The sequence below is a fragment of the Alligator mississippiensis genome, chromosome 1 (genome assembly GCF_030867095.1).
Source record: "Alligator mississippiensis isolate rAllMis1 chromosome 1, rAllMis1, whole genome shotgun sequence".
Classification (NCBI taxonomy): Eukaryota; Metazoa; Chordata; order Crocodylia; family Alligatoridae; genus Alligator; species Alligator mississippiensis.
In genome coordinates this window covers 415,883,705-415,890,737 of record NC_081824.1, presented here as the reverse complement: position 1 = coordinate 415,890,737, position 7,033 = coordinate 415,883,705, and positions in this window count along the sequence as shown.

Here is a 7,033-nt window from a genome sequence, read left to right as displayed (position 1 = left end):
CTCCCCGCCCCCCGCAAAACCGCCTGATTTGTTATGAGGACAAATTTAGGGTCAAATTTAATTGCAGCAACAGAGGCCTTGCTCCCAAGGCCTCTAACCACTGCTGAAAAGCCCATACCCCACCCCACTGGAAGAGGCAGGAACAGCAGTAACGGCCATCTGCTCTGCATTGTTTTTGACAGGCAGGGAGGAAATTCCCTTTTCAAAAATGCCATTTTGTTCTGCCGGGCTCCCAGACAATTAGCAGTGAGTCTGATGCTAAGCTCAGCATCACCAATCAGCAGTGATGATGATGAGCTCAGGAGTGACCTCTTCCAGTGAGGCAGGACTTTTCAGCAGCAATCAGAGGCCTTAAGAACAAGGCCTCTGCCTGCAATTAAACCTGGCCCTTGGCTGTGTACTCCCAGGCCAGGCCAGCCCCATCAGAGCCCCCATGTGGGAGCCATGCTGCAGCCTGCCCTGTCCCCAGCCCATAGCTCCAGCCTCAGCCCTGGCTATAAAGCTGGGGTGGGCAAACTATAGCCCGTGGACTGGATCCGGCCTGCCAACTGACTGGATCCAGCCTGTGGCTGCCCCTGTGGTGCTCTGGATCTGGCCAATGTGCACAACATCCAGTGGGGCTGTTTCCAGTGCAGCTGCAGCCAGCCAGGTGCTGCTCTGCTCCCCTTGCCTCCTGGTAACAATGTGAGCCTGGCTGGCTGCAGTCACATTGGGAACAGCCCTACCAGAAGCTACATGCTGTCTGGGGTCTGGGCCAGGGCTGAGGCTGGCAGATGTAGGTGGGAGCACAGAACAGGCTGCCCCTAGTGGGACTTGGTCCCATGTGGAGCGCCATGGGGGTAGCCGCTGACATGGTGAGCTCAGCTGCCCACTCCCCCCACCTCCCCTCCCCTCCCCTTACCCCCAGCTTGTCCACCTCTGCTTTACACCCACATATGCACACATGCTTCCCTCCCCACCCCCACAAGGCAGGATGTGCAGGGAGCAACTCACACCTGTCCTGCTCCCCATCCACCAAAAGCCCCATAGGGAGTTTTGGTGAATTGTTGCAGGTGGGCAGGGGGTGCTGTCCCAGACCACAACAGCTCATCAAACCTCCCTATGCGGCTCTTGGACCCTGTGCCCGCCTCCACTCGACCAGGCGCTCCCGGGCTGCTCTAGCCCGGGTGGCCGTTCTCACGGGCCACGATCTCACGAGAGGGCCCCAGGAGGTGCCTCAGGTGGTGACGGGAGGCCCCCTAACTTCGCCTGCCATGACTTTGAATGTAACCTCAGTGGTGGGGGTCTCCGTTAATGCTGCCTCCCGGGGTCGTTGCACCTTCGGCGGGCACTCACGGGGCTCTGACCTCCCCTACACCCCGGCCAATCGCCACCTGCTGCTGCTGGTCTTCTAGTGGCCTTCCTCAGGCGGCCCCGCCGCGTTTCCGGTCCTGAATCTCCCGGTAGTCCTTATTTCGGGGATCCAAACTACCCAGGCTGAAATCTGCCTAGGGGTCTCACCCCTCCTGGTTTCTCGGCCGCCCCTAGCCCATCCGGGGCCTCCGCAACACTACAGCCACGAGCTAGCCCCCAAAGGGAAGCGAATACTAAAACTAAAACTCCAACTCCTATCACGCCTAGCCCAGGCTCTGACCCGGGTGCCTAAGCCCCGACCGATGCGCTCCCCCTGGCTACCGGCCTGTCAGGAGGCTTAAGGCCACCGACTTCTCCGGGTGCCTACTCCCTGGGCTTGTGGCTCCCTCTCTCTGGCAGTCTTGTTCCTGGCGTTCTCTCCCTCGCCGAGTCCACTGCCGGCTCCCCGCCGGCCTGTCTGTTACTTCTCTCGCGGGGTCCGCGCTCGGTTACCTCACCAGTTCCGCCACCCGCACTCCTGCTACGACAGTAGCCAGTTCCTCCTCCCGTCGTGCTGCCAACGTCCTCTTCCTTTTTATCCGCGGCTCCTTTAAGAGCGCACTCCTCAATGCTATAGTGTTGCAGGGCACCTCGGTGCCCCTGCTCCTAGAAAGGAGAAACTGCCAGGGAGCGAGTGAGCGTGCCCTGGCCTGACATAACGAGCCCAGCTGAGGCTTGCTCAGGTAATGAGCGCAGCTGCGGGTTGCCGGAGCAACCAAGGGGAACCAGCTGCCTGTAGGGGGCAGGGCCTGGCCCTTATAAAGCTCAGGGCTGAGGCCAGGCTGGGAGTTCTCTGCCAGCAGCCTGGGAGGCAGGAGCTCCCTCAGCTGAGATATGGGAAGGAGCCTGAGTTGCAAGTACAGCTCATGATAGCCGTGGAGGCTTGAGCTATGATAATGAGTTATGGCCATGCGGCTTGTGGTTATGTTACAGCCTAGGGGCTTGTGGTTTTGCGTTGTGTTTGTGTTATTACACCCGGAGGCTTGGGTGAGGCTGTAGGGGTTGGAGGAGGCCTCAATCACAGGGACCCCAGAGAGTGTGGGGTGCCCTAGCGCCAAGAGGGCGCATTATTTTCATAGCGCCAGGGAAGGCGCAGCTCGCACGCCAGTGCGTGAGCAACTGGTGGCGAGAAGCGCGGCCAGTGGGTCGTGGGCGCAACCCGTAGGTTGCGGACGGGGACCTAGACCCCAGATTGCATGTGGGGGAACGTAGACCACGGCCCCAGGAAAGGGGCGGTATTATTGAGTAGCCCAGAGTGGGCACGGCGAGCCCCAAAGAGGGGGAGCGCTATACGGAGGAGCCCTAGAGAGAGGGGCAATTACTGAGAAGCCCGAGATGGGCATAGCGAGCCCGGCCGCAGGCTAGTGCGGTAACACCCCTCAGACTGAGGCAGGGTGCTGCGGTTGCCCTGAGAAGACAGGGAGTAGCAGCGCGGTGAGCCAGGGTCAGAGAGGGTGCCCGTGTGGTTGGCCCATAGGACCAGAGGCCCGCTAGAGAGTCCCTGAGCAGAACCACACCGGCAGGGGAGGCCCAGAGTGGGCTAGACGGGAGTCCCAGCAAGAGGCTGGGCACGAGAAAGGGAGCCCAGAGTGGGCCACAGTAAAGAGGAGGCCCGAGAAGCGGGCGTACTGACCGGACAACGTCCATTACATCTGCGAGGCTTGGGGCGTGGTATTAGGGGTTGGTAGGAGCCACGCATAGCCCACAAGGCTAGGGTGTCTGGGGCACACCCACCATATCGGGAGACCCCCAGGGGGTCCGGAAGAACCGCGGGGACAGAGGTCCCGAGTAGCCGTGCCCAGGGAAAACACAAGGCAGCCTCCCATCATTATATTTACCATCAAAGACGTGGCGGGCGAGAATTAGAGGGTGCCTTGGGCCGGCCTGTACATGGAGCGAGGGACCTCAAGGAGATCATGGCCCTCCGTGAGGACCCCGCCGTGACATATAGCCACAGCTCTCTCCCCCGGCTCCTTTAACGCGGCAGCTCTCTCTGCCGCTGCCGGTGCTGCTATCAGCATCGCTCTCCCGGCAGCTGCTGCAGTTAACGCTGCTGCCTCGGCTGGCCCCGTCGGGCCGGATGCATGTGCCCTGCTGGCACGGGTCCCACTCTCGGGGTTCCCTGCGGGCTTCCCCTGCCTCTCTCTCGGCCCCGCTTCCGGGGCCACCTTTTATCTCTGCCGGGCAGCGTCTCCCGCCGGCGTCGCCCGGCCCCAGCTGTATATAAGCGCGGCTTACAAACCGCGCTGGCGGTCTCGTCGCACGCGTGTCCCTGCTTGTCCCGGCCTCTGCATGGGGTAGGTAAGTGGTTACTTCCCCCCTGGTCCGGCCCTGGGGTATCCTTTTAACCCCGGAGTCCCTGGGACAGACCCAAATAATTGCCCACCCCTATTCTAAAGGCGCTGTGCTCCCCAGAGTGCGCTGACAGCTTTGGCACCGGGTCCGGTCGAAGCTGTTTGCTCTTCCACACGTGTATTCTCTCTCCCCACCCCCAACTCCTGGTTCCCTAGTTTTCCTGCCCAGAGGAGCAAACAGCCCCTGCCCCACCCAATGCCAAAGCCATCTGCCAAGGCAGCCCTGAGACACTCCCTACCCCTTGCGCCCCAGCTTTCTTGCCCAGAGGAGTAACTCCAAGGTCTCTTTCCCATCTCTTCTGTGACCCCTTCTTCCCTCCCCTGGGCCATTAGGCTTTTTGATGCTGGCTAGGGAGTGCTTTCCCCAGCCTCCAGCAGCCATTTTGTTGCAGTGAAATACTACGATCTGGCTGTTTGCTTGGGAACTCCCCAGCCAGCAGCCATATCATGGCATTTCATTGCAAACCACTTTTTTTCATGAAAAATGCGAAATCATGATTTAAACCAGGTCCTATGTATAGTATAAGCTTTCATAAGCAGATGGATTACTTCCTCAGATGCTGTGAAGGGACCCATGGACTTTAAGTATGTTGTCATTATTATGTCAAGTATGGTCTAGACCAATGGTCACCAAATGGTCAATGGGGATTGACCAGTAAATCCCAAAGCCCCTTGAAGTCAATCCTGGGCTATGGGGGCTGAGTGCATGTGTGCATGTGCATACCACTCCCCCCCGCCCAAGCCCAGCAGGTCAGTCGGTGGGGGAGGGAAGGGGTGAAAACCCAGGGGGCATGTGCAGCAGGGCTCGGGGTGCAAAGGCCAGCCCACAGTGGCAGCTGGGGTGGGGTGGGGGATGGAGCCACAAGTGGCTTATCCAGGGACATGGCGAGTGGGGGTCATGCAGCCCAGGAAGGCACAGGGGGCGCATGTCCCTGGCTCTGCGAGCAGGGTGGGCTGGGGCCAGGACAGCATTAGGCTGTTTCCAGCCAGGCTGCATTCAGGCCAGGTAGCTGTGGTGGTGGTGCTGGGAGCAGGGCCACGGGGGGGCCATAGTCCCCCCAACCCCCGCTTCCAGTGCTGCTGCCGAGCATAGTGCGAGCCAGTCCTGACGGGAACAGCCTGGTGCAGCCGTCCCCTCCCCACCCCTCCCAACAACATGGGGCTGGGGGCTAGCAGGCATGGGAGAGGGTAGGCTGCAGCTGTGGTCTGAAAGGTTGCACCAGGCTGTTCCCTCTGGGCCTGGCCCACATTGTGCTCTGTGCAGATGGTGGCGATGCTGGGAGTGAGGGGGCCCCCAGCACTCATTTGGCACATGGAGCCACTGGTTGAGCATCACTGGTCTAAATCAAGACTATGAAGTCTTATCCTATTACCTGGATTCGTTTTTATAAACCCACCGAGGGACATAGGGCTAACTGCGTTGTTTTTCTCTCTCCTTGCCTCTCTCAGCAGTGCCTCCCACCCTTTTTTCTTCCCCCTTTGTACTCTAATCACTGCTTTCTGTTTAGAAGCTCTACTTCCTGAAGTTCACAGCAACGATGAAGCAAGCCCTCTGCTTACAAAATCTTTTGCTGTACGTCTCTAAATTAGTTAGTCTAGAAAGGTGAAAATCTACCTTGCCTCTTGCATATGTCTAGAGCTGGGCCCATCTCAGGACATACCCCTCTAATATTAGGGGTGCATCTATACCATGCATTCAGTGTGATGTTCCCCAGCACATCTTACCCACCCCCTACTGCTTGCAAACACCATGCTTGGAAACATGGCAGTGAAACTACTTTAGGGAATGCCATTTCCCCAATGACCACTCTTGAGACCTTGGCCTCCAGCATGCCTGAGAGCAGTTTCTAGGTATGCCCCAGGGATGGTCTTACTTGGACATTTTGGGGTTTGGAGTGAGAGCAGGTTTTAAGGGGGTAGGGGATGCTGAGGGGGATCCCTACCAGCACACACTGAGAAGGTGGGGTAGGCATCCCCTGGATGTCTTTGGAGAGATCCTTCTAAATTTTGAGGGCAACTCTTGGGAAGGATGACTGAGGTAAGAGGTTCATTGGCTTCTGAGCATAAGTTTTGACACTAGGGCCCCTCAAAAACCATGCTGTCAGCATGACTTTATGATGAAATGCAACTTTCACACTAGTATAATCTTTGCAAGCTTTGTGGTTGTGATAAATTGATCTGATGGTACATAGTTCTCAGGGCCTTTGAATGTTTGGAGGTGCTCCTACCTGGTAGCCTAATAAACAGTCCACTAAATTCCATATAATATGGCTGTTACAGGCATTCAGATAGGAATATATCCTATCTCATTAGTTTGGAACTTCTCTACAGCACCTTCCTACTGAACCTGGGACTACCAGCCTGAAGAATGCTCTACCCACTTGCTCATGTTCAGTCCAAACCCATTCCAAGAAATGAAACTATGTACCTAGTTTGGAACAGCCCTGGGCATATAACAAGGAGCATGCCTGAGATAGGGAAGCAGAATATGGCACTGGAACACATGAGTGCTCAGGACTGCTTTAAAACAGGTATAAAGCCTTATTTGGTAGGCTTTGGGACATGAGGCTTTGGGACTTAAGGCTCCCACTAAACATGTCCCATGAAACATGTCCTTGGCCCTCAAGCAGGGCCAAGAAGGTGATCCTTCCTCTCTATGTGACACTAGTCAGGCTGCAGCTGGAGTACTGTGTTCAGTTCTGGGTGCCGCACTTCAGGATGGATGTGGACAGCATTGAGAGGGTCCAGAGGAGGGCCACCCGCATGATCCAGGGACAGCAGGGCAGACACTACAATGAGAGGCTATGGGACCTGAACCTGTTCAGCCTTCGCAAGAGAAGCCTGAGGGGGGACCTGGTAGCCTTCTATAAACTCACCAGGGGAGACAAGCAGGGTTTGGGATAGACCCTGTTCCCCCTAGCACCCCCCAGGGTAACAAGGAATAATGGCCACAAGTTGTTGGAGAGTAGGTTTAGACTAGACATCTGAAGACACTACTTCACAGTCAGGGTGGCTAGGATCTGGAACCAACTTCCAAGGGAAGTGGTGATGGCTCCTACCCTGGGGGTCTTTAAGAGGCTTGATGTCTACCTGGATGGGGTCATTTGATCCCGGTTTTCTCTCCTGTCCATGGCATGGGGTCGGACTTGATGATCTACAAGGTCCTTTCCAACCCTACTTCTATGAATCTATGAAATTTGGAACATGCTTGGTGGAAGCAAATGCTTAAAAATTGGGGATGTTTTCTTATCAGACAAAACCAGGATCCTTGCTGATTACACTGCTAC